The sequence below is a fragment of the Cryptomeria japonica genome, chromosome 11, assembly GCF_030272615.1.
Source record: "Cryptomeria japonica chromosome 11, Sugi_1.0, whole genome shotgun sequence".
Lineage (NCBI taxonomy): Eukaryota > Viridiplantae > Streptophyta > Pinopsida > Cupressales > Cupressaceae > Cryptomeria > Cryptomeria japonica.
The window spans coordinates 474677877-474694713 of NC_081415.1; the positions used below are offsets into that span (position 1 = coordinate 474677877).

Here is a 16837-nt window from a genome sequence, read left to right on the forward strand (position 1 = left end):
TTGTTGGTTTTGCTATGGAGTTGAAAGTGATTTTCAATCATAAATCTAAGAGGGATTTTTTGTTGCTTCTAGGTAATCTCTAATTGTTTTCCTATGGTCTAGGTGCCCTTTCCTCTTGATTTTCAAGTTCTATTTTGCATATTGGAATTTTATCTTGAAGTTTGCCCTTTCCTCCCAGGTCGTACCATGCATGTGGTTGTCTTGGGAAGCATGCTTTAATTGTTAGATCAAATTCGCAACTGGTTTTGGGTCTTGGCTTGGACGTCTTCTCTCTAGACTTCATTACCATTTTATTTCAAGTCAATCCATTGTGTTTTGGAGGAGATAGGAGCATTTTAGTGTGTCTCATGTTGCTGGTCTACATTTTCAATTTGTTCATTAAGTATTCTAGACTTTAGTAGTTTGAGTTTGGAGTCGTTTTCCTTGGTTATGAGCCTCTTGAAATTTGGGAAAAAACATTGGATATCATTTGTAGTTGTTGGACAACAATATTACTTGATTTGCAATTCATGCTTCATAATGTAATGTTGATTAGTAGTACTAACAACATATGTCATTCTGATTAGTTCCCTAATACCCACTATATAAGTGGAAGAGGCTGGTTTACCACCTAAGACAGTTATTTTATCTTTCCAACATTTTGATTATCAACTAATAATGTATTGCTCCCGCTACATAAGTGGTTGAGTCTTCCCTTTGATTTTGTAATTTCCCCACTAAATAAGTGGAAGTGGCAAATTATACCGCCAAGTTGTTTAATTTTCATTATTTTCTTATCGGTCATTTCATGCCTTTAGTAGGTTGGTGCCTACAACATTGTAAAAGAAGAAATATGTAGAAGCATTGATTTGTCATGGTTTTTCTCCCATTTGGGTTTCCATGTAAAATATTGTGTTATTGTGTTCTTACTATATGCATGATTGTTAAAAAATAGTAAATAATGCTATTATGATTAATAAAGTTTAAATTGGTAAAATCCATTGTTCTACTGATTCACACTCCCCCTCCCCCCTCCCTCCTCTCAGTATTATTGTGTTCTCTTCATACACTGCCCTAGCATGCAATTTGAAATTATTTGCACTTCAATTGACTCATAAAAGCTAATAAGGGTGGAAAGAATGGGCCCAAATTAAGAAATTCAAATTTGAAAGATTGGGGATTAAATCCACACACGTGAGAATTACATGGATCAATTCTGCACTCGTAAATCTAAACCAAGGTGGCAAACAACTAGATGTGAGATCAGGTCCAAATACTAGACATAAGTGATGATGGGGTTAGGCTAGGAAAGGCTAATTTGCCAACTTCCACAAAAAGGACATAATCTTGCACAGTAGTCAATGCATAGAGGACAACTTAGTTGTCATAAGCACAAAATCTAAAGGAAACGGGCATAGTATCAATTTTCAGCATTTCAATATTTAAAAATATAATTTCGAAATGCTTTGAAAACATTACAGAAATAGAGATAATCTTCATTTTGGAGTAGCTGATATTAATTATGAAATATTTGAAAACAAACAAAAAGTCGAACTGCAAGTATTTTCCCTGTTGTGTATATATTGATTTTTAAATTTCCATCTTTTTAATGAATAAGGAATCATATTGGTTCAATTTCAATTCAAGATGATATAATGAGACCAGGCTAGAAATGAATAAGGAATCATATTGGTTCAATTTCAATTCATCTTTGTACACAGAGAATGTAGATTCTGATTACCTAAAACAAAATGATACCAAATGGAAAAGCAACCTGAAACTTTCCCATATGTAGTAACTTAGATCCCAAAATATTAAATGCTTCATTCTAGAATCTATTGCAAAATACTATCATAGTTGAGATAATGTTGCAATGGAAGTTGAACATCCATACATCCACTTGCATAAAAGCTCAAAACTTTAACTGCTTGACCAGAATGATTTATACCATCTCTTCAATTCCAAAAACCAGAAATATAACGAAACATGCAATCAAACCTATTTTCTCAACCATATTCAACAAAATAATCTGATTTGAATAAATGGAAATGTACAATCCAGCCTCCTTTCCCTTATTATATTCTGTTTAGTTAGATTAGTCTTGCTAGAAGCAACGGTAAGGAGATACTTTCCCATACATTCAAGCAAAGAAACAGTTACAGTCACTATTGCTTCCTTAACTCGTATTCTCCATCATTCTCTATTGCTTAGTTAACCTATATTCATCATCAAATTCTATTGCTTCCGTAATCTGTATTGTCCATCATTAACTTCTATTGCTTCCTTAACCTATATTCTCCATCATTAACTTCAAACTTGTCTTCCGATACAAGACGAGACAAAAACATTTGCAGCTGATGTAGTGATAGGTCATACACATAAAATCCATGAGAATGATCCTGCAAGAGGAGGGGAAAATTGAGCAACCTGCAGGGACTAGTGAAATGCTATAAAGCTATATCAAGTTCAACATACATGATAACTTGGGAAATTTTCCCCATGTACTTACACTAAGCCTCTTATGAATTTCTTCAAGCTTCAGAGACGAGAAGTTGGTCAGCATCCCTTTAACAAAATATTGTAGAATCCCAACAAAAAGTCAGATCATCTACTGAAGACTAGATCTTCATCAATTTAAAATATACAAAAAATGTTAGGAATTGATTCTACTTCAATAAATAGCCTATATTAAATTCCACAAAGGACTTAAAGAACTACATTTACGTTTTCTATGTATACGCAGCTCAAATAAGCTAAGAGTTAAAATGTTTCTGTAGAGCATCCTGTATGATTTGAAGACAACTTTGACGCAGCTGTTCCATTCATGAAGTAGCTTTGCAACCTATTTTGAAATAATATAATTTAACATGTGTTTGCAAATAATTTACAAAATTAATGCAGCATTTGAAGACACTACATTTAATACGCAGAAAGGCTGAAGATAGTGCAAACTAAATATTATGGAAAGATGATAAATAAGACTGAAAATTAAAAATATTATGGCGAGACAAAATAATTGATTTACATTTTGGGAAACATTTAATCACTATAATCACAGTTACAGGGATGTGGTTCCATGGATATTTAGCAGTTTTCTAAAGAGAAAGCCCTGTGACTTTTCCAGGTTATGAAATTTGATTTATAGTTTCATACAATTGCAGATTCTTCTAGTTTTGAACAGAAAACAGGATTATTCTATGTAAATTACTGTTTGGCAGATTGCTCCTATGATACGGTGAAGAGAAAATGTGTTGCAGCCTGTTACAAAAAGTTAATAGTATTGAGCATGAAGTTTATATGGCCCAGAAGATAGCACATAGTGACTTGGACATATTTTGGTTCTACAAATATACCTGGGTATATGTGAAATTGATATGGAAAAATATTTTTGGCAGCTGTAAGATACCCATGTCATTTTGACATTGTATTGAAATTAATATTTTGATCAATAAAATTGATAGGTGTGCTGCCATCCACTCCATATGCTATCTATTAGGAATTTAGGCCAAGTAACAAGAAGCTATATTCTTGTTTTCACACAGCATAGTGGTTGGCATCAAGCAGGTAAGAGAGATTTTGGCACATCGGTATCCAGGTTCTAGAAATTAAGTTCAATTTTGAGTAAGGAATCCACATCTTTCAATGAGCCATTTGGCAGATACGTGATGTAGAATTCATAATGCAATTATGCCTATCGCTGCAAGGGACTGAACCTGCAAAAGGTGATAGTTAAGCAAACAAAATGCAACTGAATTGCAGAGAGACAAGTAATAGACAAAGTCAAGAACGGAATAGAATATGTATCTTATATGATATGCAAATTGCAGTAGCTCTTCAATCAGAATTTCACTAACTACGATAGGCTGGACTCCATAAGGGATACAATTAAAGAGCACAATAGGATAACAACAAAATATAAAATAGTGGCAAACAATAGTTTATTTGAAAAATCTCAGATTTCACCAAATTTTGTAAGAAAAATTTAGAGAATTTCAATTTAACAAATATGAAGACTTTCTTCAAAATGGTTTTTAACAATAGAGTCTCACAAGCAATCCCTATGCTCAGCTGAAGCACTATTTTTTTAAAAGGAAACTAACACAACTAGACTATCCAAGAAATGCACTTTAGCAAGTAAAATGTTGCCAATGTTCTTAATAATATAATTATCCTACCCTTAGGCCATAAGATTGTCATGGCCTGCATTCTCCAACAGGTACCCTACACAAAATGTTCGACAGCTTCACTCAACCCTATTTGGGATGATATAACTTCAAGAAAGAGTGAAAATCAAGGCAGACAATGTGGAGGTGTGAAATGTCAGAAATAAGTGCATGTGTAGCACCATGAAAGTATTGTATTTGATAAACATATTTGCTGAAAGTATTGTGCATGTCTTATCCCTATAATTTGACTCATGGCAAAATTTACTATTGGCGGTGTGCAGGTCTCAGAGTCCCTGCTCAATTTTACAGGGGAGACTTCCATTCTTCTAGCCACCTATGGAAAAATGCACAATGAAAACATTCGCAAGTCTATGTACATATTAACTAAAAAGAGCATGTTCATGTGATGGAATTTCCTCGAAAGCATTGCAAACACAAAAGTTCATGCAAAAGGAAGAGGACACCCTCAAAGGAGCAATGGCTAAGTATTCCAATACCACTTTTATCTTACGCTATAACAGAAAGGTTCAAAGCCAGAAAATTACGGTGAACTGCATCTTCAAAACTAATTGACCCAAAATACGTTTAAAAACTGGTCCACAGAAATAATGAAGAGAATTTGTAAGATGAATCACAAACTATGCTAGGTTGCATGGAAAATATTGCATTCATCTTCTCTTCTATTGATATTCAATATATCTCCACAATACAAAAACAAAACGATAAGCATAGAAATTTAGAAGCACATTCTTAATGCTCTATTTATTACATCATAAGGTAGTTATGTGGGAGCAACTTCCTTTTGTAAACTACCTTAGAAATAGCTTGTAGTTATCCGCTAGCTTATAACAAACAAATCCCTAACCAAACCACTGAATTAAGTGATTACTTTTATAAAGCAGAGATGGAGTCCACCCAAACTCAACAATAGATTACTAAAACTCAACAATAGATTGCTAAAAGTTTGTTCATTAAGTATTCTAGACTTTAGTATTTTGGGTATTGTGGTTGGTTGTTCAGTTGTTCCTGTTATTATGTGTTCGGGTTTATTCTCTGCATTGCTCTGGAATTATATTATCAAGGTTTGTGGTCTTGGCAGAGTGTCTGGGAAATTCATATGTATCCTCAATTCAGATGATACATGATTTGGAGATCCGCAAGTGAATATTTTAGTTTGTTAGTCAATTCAATGTGTTGCGGATGTTTGAGGCATAATTCTTGGAAGTTTTTCTTCTGTGCGGTGTTGATTTGGGTCCAGACTACGTCTTAGTCAAAATAGTAGCAAGATGAACATCTCAATTTCCTCCTTTGTCATCAACTATTATCCCAATTATATACATTAGTACTAGTCTTTGTTATATTAATTTTAAATAAAACACACTATTAAATAAGTTTAAGTTTACCTTTGAGAAAGATTGGCATTACTTTTCTTCTCAAACTCTTGATGAATTTTCTTGTGTTATTTCCTCTAAAGCCTTTACATGTTTCCTAAACCTCGATGACTCATCCCATGTAGGTGTCATACGATGGATACCATATCCATGTGTTTAGGGGTGACTCACTAGTCTCTCCAAGAGGACATAAACATAATGATTGCACAATGCAGTGGTGAAGCACATAGATGTGTAGATGAGGTGGGTCCACCAACATCAAAAAATCCACCAAGAGCATCAATCTCATGCAACTATGCAAATTGGGAAGTATGTGTAATATAATGGTTAGTCAAAGAGGGTATGGCATGGAAGCTCTAATTTATTCCATCTGCAACAATGACAAGATGTGTTATTGGAGGTATAGAAAGAATAGAAGGGGGGATAATTGGACCTTGCATTTGTCACATAACACCAATTTTATTTTAAGGCATTCCTATCATACTCCTTGGAAATATCTTATATCAAAATAGTTGACATGACAACCTAAACTCTGCACATAGTTTGCAGATGAAATATAGAGGGATATAATGATTATCATTGGGTGCTTTATCAAAAACCATCCACCAACAATCCCAAGAATATTTTGTCATACCCTCAAGTGTGCACCATTCGATGGAAAGTTTCAACTTATGTACATTGACATGTAATCCAATTTTAGGATTGATAATGTTCTACTAACATGGCTTTGACTATGTCTAATTGTTTCACCTAATCATATCGCAAGCCAATAGAGTAGTCTTGCCTCTTGGATTCTCACCATATCCAAAATGACATGTGTTGGCTTGTGAGGGAGATCTAAGATGAGCGAATATTTCCTCTAAGGTGGGTGTCATTATAAACAATCAAGCGTGGCGATAATGTATCTTTAATGTTATTCAATTCATTAATATTTATGTCAATTTGTTATTGAATCAAAGGAGAGTTTGGTGGGGAAGGGTTTGGGTTTTGACCTTCCTCTACTATTTAAACCTATTTGAAAACCAGAAGTTGAAAATTAACAATTTTTAAATAATTCCCAAATTTATAAATGAAAACCTAAAAATAAATCATACTAAAAAGATAAAATAAATTTTGATAAAACTAAAAAAAGTAAGAAAAAACCCAAAAGGGAAAGAAAAATAACTTGCCCTTAAACTATATGGTCCATTTAAGTTAAAAACCCAAATCTCCAAAATGTAAATTAGTTTTCCTTGCTTCGCATATCCATTTCACATTACTCTTTTCCTTTGTCATGAGTTGTTCTTGTGAGATTTTGCCAAGATCTAGAGGCAATGGAAAGCATAAATAAGAGAGAATAAAATAGATGATAGTAATAAGTTGTATTCTATCAAGATGAAAATACTGATCAATTGGATCATCAATCGTTCAATTACATAAAATATAGATGAGCATGCTTATATAGGTAAGGCTACATGGATATGTGAGCACACAAACATGACATGTGGCTCAATAAGAAACTGCTCCATGAACATCGAACCACGTTCCTCCCCTTAGGATGAAACAAAACCAAAGATGTATCCAAAAAGTCTCCCCAATCATGAAGGAAAGATGAAGAAAAAATACTCATGATGAAAGGACTCTCTGAAAACTGCTCAAGTGTCCCCATGTCAATGCTTAAAGTAACCTCCTCCAAAGGTGGTAAACTATCCCACACTGCTGAAAAAGGAACTCCAAGATCTAGTGGAGATAAATGTAGAACAATGTCCAAAGACTCATATGTCTCCTCAAAAGATAAAGAGACCTCCTCCAAGTGTTGTACAAAAGTATCCACAATAATGTCAACCTCTAAAGATTGATAATGTAGAAAATGCACAAGAGGGTCAGAGTTATCCCTCGCAACAATCAAAGAAGGATCATCTTCATCAAAGAGAAGATGAATGTCATCAATGGTGTCTGCCAAATTTGTAATGTAGGACTCCACAAAAAAACCTGCAATGTCTGTCAAGTAGGCATCCCAATCAACTGAAGTTGGGAGACATGAAATATCCTAATGCACTGAATCATAAGAAGGCAAAACTATCGCACTAGCTACATCATCAGGTGCAATAGGCGATGCGATATCAAGAGAAGGAGATGAAATGCAAGGCTCAAGAACGGGTTGACATGTGAGAATCCCCAGTTTCAAATGCCCAAAGTTCTCCTCAAAATCTGAATCATCAACATAGGTAGAATCAACCTCATCAATAGGACCAAAATCTGAAAAAGAGTACAACTGAGATGCATGATCAACCACCCCAGTCGCAATGATATGTCCACTCTCCAAGTCTCTAATTATAACTAAATCAGGTGTGAACTGCACAGTTTTCCTAGTTGCCCCATGTGTGATTTGATAGATGGAAAGAATATTATTTGTCAAGTGGGGTACACACAACACATCATTGAAGGAGTTATCCCCAATGACAATAGTTCCTTTCCCAATCACATCCATGCATGTATGATTGCCCATCAAAATCTGTGGCATGTGGCAAGGCTCAAATGTAGAAAATATAGACTACGAAGATGCCATATGATGAGAAGCCCCTGAATCTAGAAGCCATCTCCCTGAATCATGACTTGTAGTAGCACAAAGAGCTTGTCCCTTTCCTTTATCTGTCCCAAAAGAGTGATCCTTTCCTTTATCCTTGGAAGAAGAAGCCGATGTAGACATTCTAGAAGGTAGGTTGATTTTATTCTTCTCAAGAAGATTCTTCAACTCATCAATATCCTTTTTATAACAATGATGTTCATCATGTCCAGACTTCTTGCAATATCCACAAAAAAGATTGTCTTTATATGATTTCCTCTTAGGTAAGAATGGTGAATCACCTTGTTGTGGAGAGGAAGATTGTGCTCCATCTTGTTGTGGTTTTGACTTAGGTTGCTTTTGATTCTTGCATTTTCCTTGATTGCTTTGATTCCCTTTGTTATCCACTAGAGCTTGTGACTTTGAAGATTTGAGAATCCCATTGTGGTCAACTTAGATTGCTCAATTATCAATATTACCGTGAATGAATCAAATGAGGGAGAAGTGTATGAGGAACCTTGAGCTAACCTATGGGTGTGAAAGCTAGATACAAAGGCTACATACTCTTAAGGAAGCTTGTCCAACAAGCTATAAACCTATTGAGCATCTTTTTTGTCAATTCTACAATCCTTTAACTTTGCTCTTAGCTCAGTTGCTTTTGTGACTTAATCTTGGATTGTATCAAAATCATTGGGCTCAAAAGTTATGAGTTCACTATCAAGCTTGTAGCCCTTAATCTCATCAACTCGACCATACAATTTATGAAAAATATCCCAAGCCCCTTTAATTGTTGTACACTTATCAATGTGAAAAATCAGGTCATCTGATACATATTTTTTAAGAGTTCCAAGTGCCATAGCATTCTTAGTAAGCCATTCAATTTGACCATTAGGATCAGCCTTAGGATCAGGTGGTGTTGTTATAGTTTCATTTACATAATGATTGAGTCCTTTTTCCATTAGTTTACTCCATGCCTTAATCTTCCATGATGCATAATTATGAGTTAAAATTGAAAATTTAGGAGAACCCATAGCACCAAAATTAAAAAACACAAAATAGAGAGAGGCACAATCACTCAAGACACCCCCAAAAATACTCAATCAAGAAACCGCCCCTAAAAATGGGGGCCACTTGCAAAATAAGGCAAAGTGGACTTCTTGTTTTAATTTACAACTTCTCAAAATGAGATCTACGAGACTTCAACAAATACTGCTAGTGATCTGAACTTAGATCCATGCAAAATGCAAGTATCAAATATGCCAAAAATGGCCAAATACTGAAATTACAATTTCTACTCAAAATTACTGCAAACAAATGGTAGATTATGAAATTAAATAAAAAAATAAGAACTTTCAAAAAAATGGCACCTGAAAAGGAGGTCGTATGACCCCAAACGAAGCCTCCAAAGTTGTAAATATTGGTATTTCAGGATTTCCGAAAACCCTGTATCTGAAAAACAGAAAACTCCTACACCATTGTATAGATCACAAAATTCTACCCCAAAACAAAAAAAAATTACTCAAAAAAAGGTGTCTGGATGAGTGAGATACCACTATTTGAAAATTGCCTGCAAAATTATAATTTCTGAAAAATATTCGCCGCCGCTTCAAACTTCAAATGCCTCTAGATTTGGCCTATGAAATACGATTTGGATGAAACAAAAGGAAAAACTGACTTTCTTCGACCTACTCAATCCAATGGTAACCTCAAATTTTACCCATCAAGCTTCAATAATAGCCTACAATAGAAAGGTTCAAAATATACAACCCCAAATACCATCAAATTTCTCTCAATTGACAAACCAATGACACTCTAATGGCTCTGATACCATGTGAGATTTTGCCAAGATCTAGAGGCAATGGAAAGCACAAATAAGAGAGAATAAAATAGATGATAGTAATAAACTGTATTCTATCAAGATGAAAATATTGATCATCTGGATCATCAATCGTTCAATTACATAAAATGTAGATGAGTCTACTTATATAGGCAAGGCTATATGGATATGTGAGCACACAAACATGACATGTGGCTCAATAAGAAACAAGGGTAGGCAGGAAATAGGTTTGGGTAGGTAGGAGAAACAATATAATAGTCCACATGAGGTGGATCACCCACTGAATGTGGAGTGTAACAACAAGATCACACCATAAAAGGTGGAAATTCTCCTACACACACTATCCCAATGTGGCACAAACACCTAAGTGTCTCATACCCAAACTACTATGTAATGTGTTTCCTAAGTAAACTTAAGTAAGGTGTAATAATATCCAAGATGAATAATTATTTACACCAACAAAATTATAAAGCTTTTGTCACCTACAAAATGAATTATAAAGCTTTTGTCACCTACAAAATGAATATCCATTTTTCCATTTCTTAGAAATGGATATCCATAGTGTAAAGCTTTCCTCACTTACAAAATGGACATTTGTTTCTGAAAAATGTATATTCGTTTAGTTAAAAAAAAGTGATTTACGAAACATATATTTATTTTTTTTAAACAAATATCTGTTTTTTTACAAAACAAATATCCATTTTTCTTTTATTTTTACCAACCCAATTAAAAAGTCAAACACATGTTTCATGATTTTGACTAAGTAAAAACATGTTTTATTTTACGTATTGCCCCTATTTGGGTCATAAGGACCATGCACTCACCCATTTGCACTAAATAATCATAACCTTCATACAAGACTTAATGGCCCTAATAATCTAAATACATTCTAACCCTCAAAATTGATATATCGTACATGGTAACGAGGTGAGTTTAGTACAACTATTTTGTCCACCATATCCTACAAGCCCATCCTAAACATTTCACAGATATAGAACCTACATAGAGGTTTTGTAAACTCTTGATCCCATGTGATAAACTTCTACAGAGCATCGAAAGAAAATCGTGGTCCGTGAGGAGTAGGTTGTGTAGCAAGGGAATGTCAAGGGACCGTTATGACATGAAGTGCACAACACCAAATGTCACGATCGATAATTTCGATCATTTAATATATATCTAGTCACTAGCTGCAATCCACTTTGTCCCCATGACTTCCAATGTGGTACTTGCCAACTTGGTATTGGTTTATAGTTTTTTCCAATTTCGCACACTAGTGCATTTATGGGAAAGATTTGCAGACATACGAAATATTTTAAAAATTTTAAAGAAATTAATACGGTTAGAGAAGTAATTATTACAATCAAGAGATTCAACTATTTATATATGATATTTGCTTCTTTCATCTTTAATTAGCCTTTGCCATTTGGTAGATAAATCTTCGAAGCTCATAGTATTCACTAGTGCATTTATGGGAAAGATTTGCAGACATACGAAATATTTTAAAAATTTTAAAGAAATTAATACGGTTAGAGAAGTAATTATTACAATCAAGAGATTCAACTATTTATATATGATATCTGCCTCTTTCATCTTTAATTAGCCTTTGCCATTTGGTAGATAAATCTTCGAAGCTCACAGTATTTAAATTCTGCTTCTGGGTTAGGTTTATAGGCTCGGGTTGTTTAATTTGGTAGATTTCTCAAGATGGACACTCCCATCCATTAGAGACCCAACACTCCAATTAGTCTGCAAGGAGGTTGGGTCGTTCACCAATGAGGTTGTACGGATGGTGTTGGGCAGAGACTTTCTACAAAACAAAAATAGATACCGTGTTAACACAGACATTACATCCCGGTTCTTGGTGTCTCTTTTGGACCTCGGAGGAGACAAGGTGGATATGTTGATGTTGTTGAGGAAGGTGTTTAAAGAAGACTTCCTCGAAGATGACATTAATGTTGTCATCTTTGCAGAAGTAGGGGTGGGGATCCCTTAGGCGAGTGAATTAACCAAGCTTCTCGTCCCTGACAAAATAGTGCCAGTGGCCAGACAACCGTTTCTTCTAAACCTAAATGCAGAGAAGTTGACGCGTCATAGGAAATGGGCACGGATTGACAAGGACTTTCTCTGGAAATGGTTGCTCCTGGACGACATTCCAAACTACATGTGGCTTGAAGAATTCTCTCATCTTATGTTGTCTAAAGAATTCTACATTGAAGGAGGGCTAGATTCTTAGGGTAAACCATCCACTACATGTGCTCTAGCCCCGACCCCCTTGTAGTTTTTTTTTTGCCTATGTCCTCGAAACCTCACAGGCTTAGTGGCTCACTCATTTTAGCTTTAAATTTTTTGAGGGACTCAATTCTCAAACATGTAAAAATTGTAAATTTCCAAAGCATAAATATTAATGATAATTTTTAAAAATCCAGTTTGTTTCAGTTTGCCTCTTAGAGTCTTATGGATACAAAAAAAGCTTTCTATTTCATTTTTATTAATCAAAGTTTTTCAAATGCTTTTTGTCTATGAGCTATGTTATTTCAATATTTTGTTAAACAATGGAAATAAATTTAATACTGTGATCTTTTTTATGTAATGCTTCTTCCTCTATATTTAATATATAAAAATAAAATTCAGTTCATTCCATTAATTGTTTGTACATTGATTATGGTTGGTTATAATTTTATAAATATATATAAAAAAGATGTTTATCTTGCGAAAAACAAGTGAATTAAAACTAAAAGCCCAACTTACTTGTTGTTTGAACTAGTGCATGTGTGGGTTGGTACTGGGTACATGCTATGATTTATAGTTGAGATTTTGTCATAATGAAGAAATTTAAGACATTTATGAAGGGTAGAAGGGATCACTTTCATGGAAGAGAACCAAGGGCAAGGATGTCCCAACTTCACACAAAATTGATCTGTTGTAGGATTTAGGAATGATAGCAAAAAAGACATCTAAGCACTTAGAACCAACCTTAATGGGAAGAGTAATAGAACCTATAGTAGGACAAGAGAAACCATCAAAGATCTTAACCACTAAATCAAATTTATCATATCAATATGTTACTTCATGCAATTGTAAAGTATAAAGATATTCTTAAGTTATTACATTCACCATACATGTTGGATCAATCATCAATGAGAACCCCTCGTGAGAGTATGTCTTTGATCTTTTCAGGTGATATATAGACTTATAGTGGGCCGTCGGGTGTTTCAATAGTCTCACTAGGATCAAAGGTAATGCATATTGCATAGGTCCTTAGGAGATGCATGTGTGTTGCACATGGAAAACATATTTAATATTAAGAAACTTAGTATTAAAAATAAATGCAAGGTCAATGGTTTTGTGTACCCATGGTTTCATCTTACCACTTGGTTGTTTTGTGTAAGCTTGATTCTATAAAAGCAAGCACATGTTTAGTGGTTGAGGTTGGCTAGGTCATTGTTTGGTTTGGTTTGCGAGCATTGAGATGGTGGACGGTTTATCCAAGTGGATGGTGAATTTATTAAAGTATATTGATAAAGAGATTTGGGAGGACATTCAAGGATTGGAATTGAAGGAGGTGGCGGTAAGGGAAGGAGGTCCGCTCAAGTGAGAGCAAAACACCAATGGCTCTCATTAATTGTGTTGTTCTCCCCTAGGTAGTGGAAGTGTGTGGAGCAAGATAAAACCACCTTGTTAGCTCACAAGCATCATTCAATGTAGAAATATTGTACAATTTGATAGAGTGGTGACGAAAACACAAGATATAGGCAAACTTATCTCTTCACACTACGAAGCAAATGGTAGCCTTTTGGGGGAAGATCTTGAATGAGAGACTGAGAAATGTATTCAAGGTCAAGGACCCTAAATTCCTTTAGAATGTGTGCATAATGCTTGGAGATGAATTCTTGCGAGTAGAGTACAAGTACAGAGCTAAGAGTTTGTTGCACCAGGAGGTGAGTGTCTGGCTACATGTGGGGGAATTCATCCCACCCTTACGTCCCTTCCTCATCTGGAGTGCAATGTGTGAAAAGGAGGTTCGGCAGGCTAGGGCGTAAATAGGAAACTATGCAAACGAATATCTCAAAGAGAGAGAGGCGGTAAAGAAGGGTGGTGCCGAGAAGAACCAAGTTGAGAAAAAGGGTGGAGCCAAAAAGAAGAGAGATCGAAAGACAAATGGGGCAGATACAGACTAATTTTCTTTTGCTGCATTCGAGTGGATTTATCACGATTTCCATAAAACAATTATAGAATGGGATTATTTGGAAAACCAAATTTCGTGTGTTCCTGAACTCCGGTCATTTATAGGTTCCACAATATGGAATCGACAGATATTAATGGCTATAGTCATTGAGGAAGAAGCGAGGTTCTTTTATCTGTTTGAGATTTCCAATGTAGATGGGGTATGATTGTCCTTTTTTTTTAATTCCAGTGATTACAATCTAGATTTTGGAGCATTTTGAAGGTGGGTTATTTAAAGAATTCATGTTCTCTGCATAAAACATTTAATTCAGTTTACCAAATTGATATGGGTTGTGTCAGTAAATACATAGATTGGGATCTCTATATCATTCATTGCTATCTATTTTGATGTCTCCATCACCATCCTTCTTTTTTTTCGGAGAACCTTTGTTATTTTAATTTTCGTTTCAATCCTAAGACTTTGAGGCCTCTACTCTCAATGATAATGGATTCTATTTTAGAAATGATAGCTTGTGGAGAGTCACATAGCATTGGGAATTAGATTTGGCAACGCCTAAATTTAACCCTTTTTAATTAGCACTATTGACTAATGGAATTGGCTATATAACCACTTAAAACGTCAATTGTATTTTCTCATTGGTCCACATTTTATTTGAAATTTCCATGAGATCTTGTTTGTATAAGATGTCATGATTGTAGAACAATTTGATCTTCTAGTAGGTTGTATGATTAAAAAAAGCCTACAAAATATTGTGCAACAAATTTTTATTATGTTAGAGTAGAGTTGTAAGGGTCTTTTGATAACTCTTGTTTATAGAGGTGATATATCTATTGAACATAGTGTTGTCATTGATGTTAAGGATTATTTTAGAAGATGTTTGATGCCAAGGAAGTATGAGGAAAATACCAAAGGTTGTCTTGAGTTTGTTGAACAAATTTTGTTGGACAAATGCTATCATTGTTGTCAAAACAGAATGTTAGTTGAACAATGTTACTGTTATTCTTATAAAAGCAACAAAAGGAATTCATGTCAAAATCAACTACTTTTTAATACATCTTACACATTTTGTAAGTGTCTACATTAAATTTCTAATGTTTGTTGCTTAGTGGTGACAATTATACCAAGTTACACTATTGTTATTTTCAATACTGGCATTCTACCATAGTTCGTTGGTTTGCTTACAATTCAGAAGTTAAGTTAAGGCTACACATAAAGCACATTATATTCAAGGTAAAACGGAACCAACTAAGCTTATCTTTGAATGTGCATTGGATGTTCTTAATCTTGTGTTAACACATTTTATTTCGGGTCGAGCTAACTACACATTTCATATTGTTTTGAATTAAATATTTATCCTTGGCCAACATGGTGAATCTTAGATGATGTAATTTAATTCTAGGCCGACTTGAATATGGTAATAATACAATTCTAGAATGTATATATGTTATTGATCGTTAAATTATACAAGTTGCATTTATTATAAGGTGGTGAGTGAATATATGCGGTAAATTGTGTGACCAAATATGTAGTGTACCAAGGATAACTTTAAGAAACCACCCCCCAGGCAAAAGTGTAAAATCCTGCCGAATCAGACATTATTTTTGTGGGAAAATTTTCATATTGATGGCAAAATTTATTTTCAGAATCGGGAAAAAAATTATTTTGTATTGGCGATATTTTTCTAGGGTACGAAAATTCCATAAATTTCTGGCGAATAATACCTTGTTCTTTGGGGAAAATATATATTGTAGGAGGAGAATAATTTTTGTTAAAAGGAACAAATATATAATTGTATGGACGAAAAATTTTACTCCAAAGGAAAAATTATTTAAATGTATTGGCAATTTTTATCCACCGTTTGAAAATTATTTAATTTGTTTTGGCAAATATTTTGTTATTTATGGAAAAATATATAATTTATTGGCGACTTCATGAAATCATTGTCTTTAATAGACAAGGCACATCACATCACATTGAGTCCAAACTCTGCATGATGTATCAATAAGCGCAACCTCTTTGACACATGAAGGGTGACACATACCTGAAATCCATCAATGATTTTAAATCGTTCAGTGATCATAGATCAATGGCTGAAGTTTTATTTAGGCCCAATTTTTTGAAGAGAACATAGCTCACCAGAAAGTGCCTGGAATGGAACTGGATTCAATAGACACATATTGTCACAATCGATAATTTCGATCATTTAATATATATCTAGTCACTAGCTGCAATCCACTTTGTCCCCATGACTTCCAATGTGGTACTTGCCAACTTGGTATTGGTTTATAGTTGTTTCCAATTTCACACACTAGTGCATTTATGGGAAAGATTTGCAGAGATACGAAATATTTAAAAAATTTTAAAGAAATTAATATGGTTAGAGAAGTAATTATTACAATCAAGAGCTTCAACTATTTATAAATGATATTTGCTTCTTTCATCTTTAATTAGCCTTTGCCATTTGGTAGATAAATCGTCAGAGCTCATGGTATCTATATTCTGCCTCTGGGTTAGGTTTATAGGCTCGGGTTGTTTAATTTGGTAGATTTCTCAAGATGGACACTCCAATCTGTTAGAGACCCAACCCTCCAATTAGTCTGCAAGGAGGTTGGGTCGTTCACCAATGAGGCTGTATGGATGGTGTTGGGCAGAGACTTTCTACGAAACACAAATAGATACCGTGTTAACACAGACATTACATCTTGGTTCTTGGCGTCTCTTCTGGACCTCGGA

General features: G+C 34.5%; 1 long non-coding RNA gene across 1 annotated transcript; it reads right to left on the bottom strand.

The window, feature by feature from the left end:
• Positions 1-1886: 1886 nt before the first annotated feature.
• Positions 1887-2557, bottom strand: LOC131068630 (uncharacterized). Its single transcript, XR_009112049.1, has 2 exons — positions 2489-2557; positions 1887-2378 (listed from the first exon to the last, which is right to left on the bottom strand). It is a non-coding gene; the product is annotated as an uncharacterized LOC131068630 (long non-coding RNA).
• Between the last annotated feature and the right edge of the window lie 14280 nt (positions 2558-16837).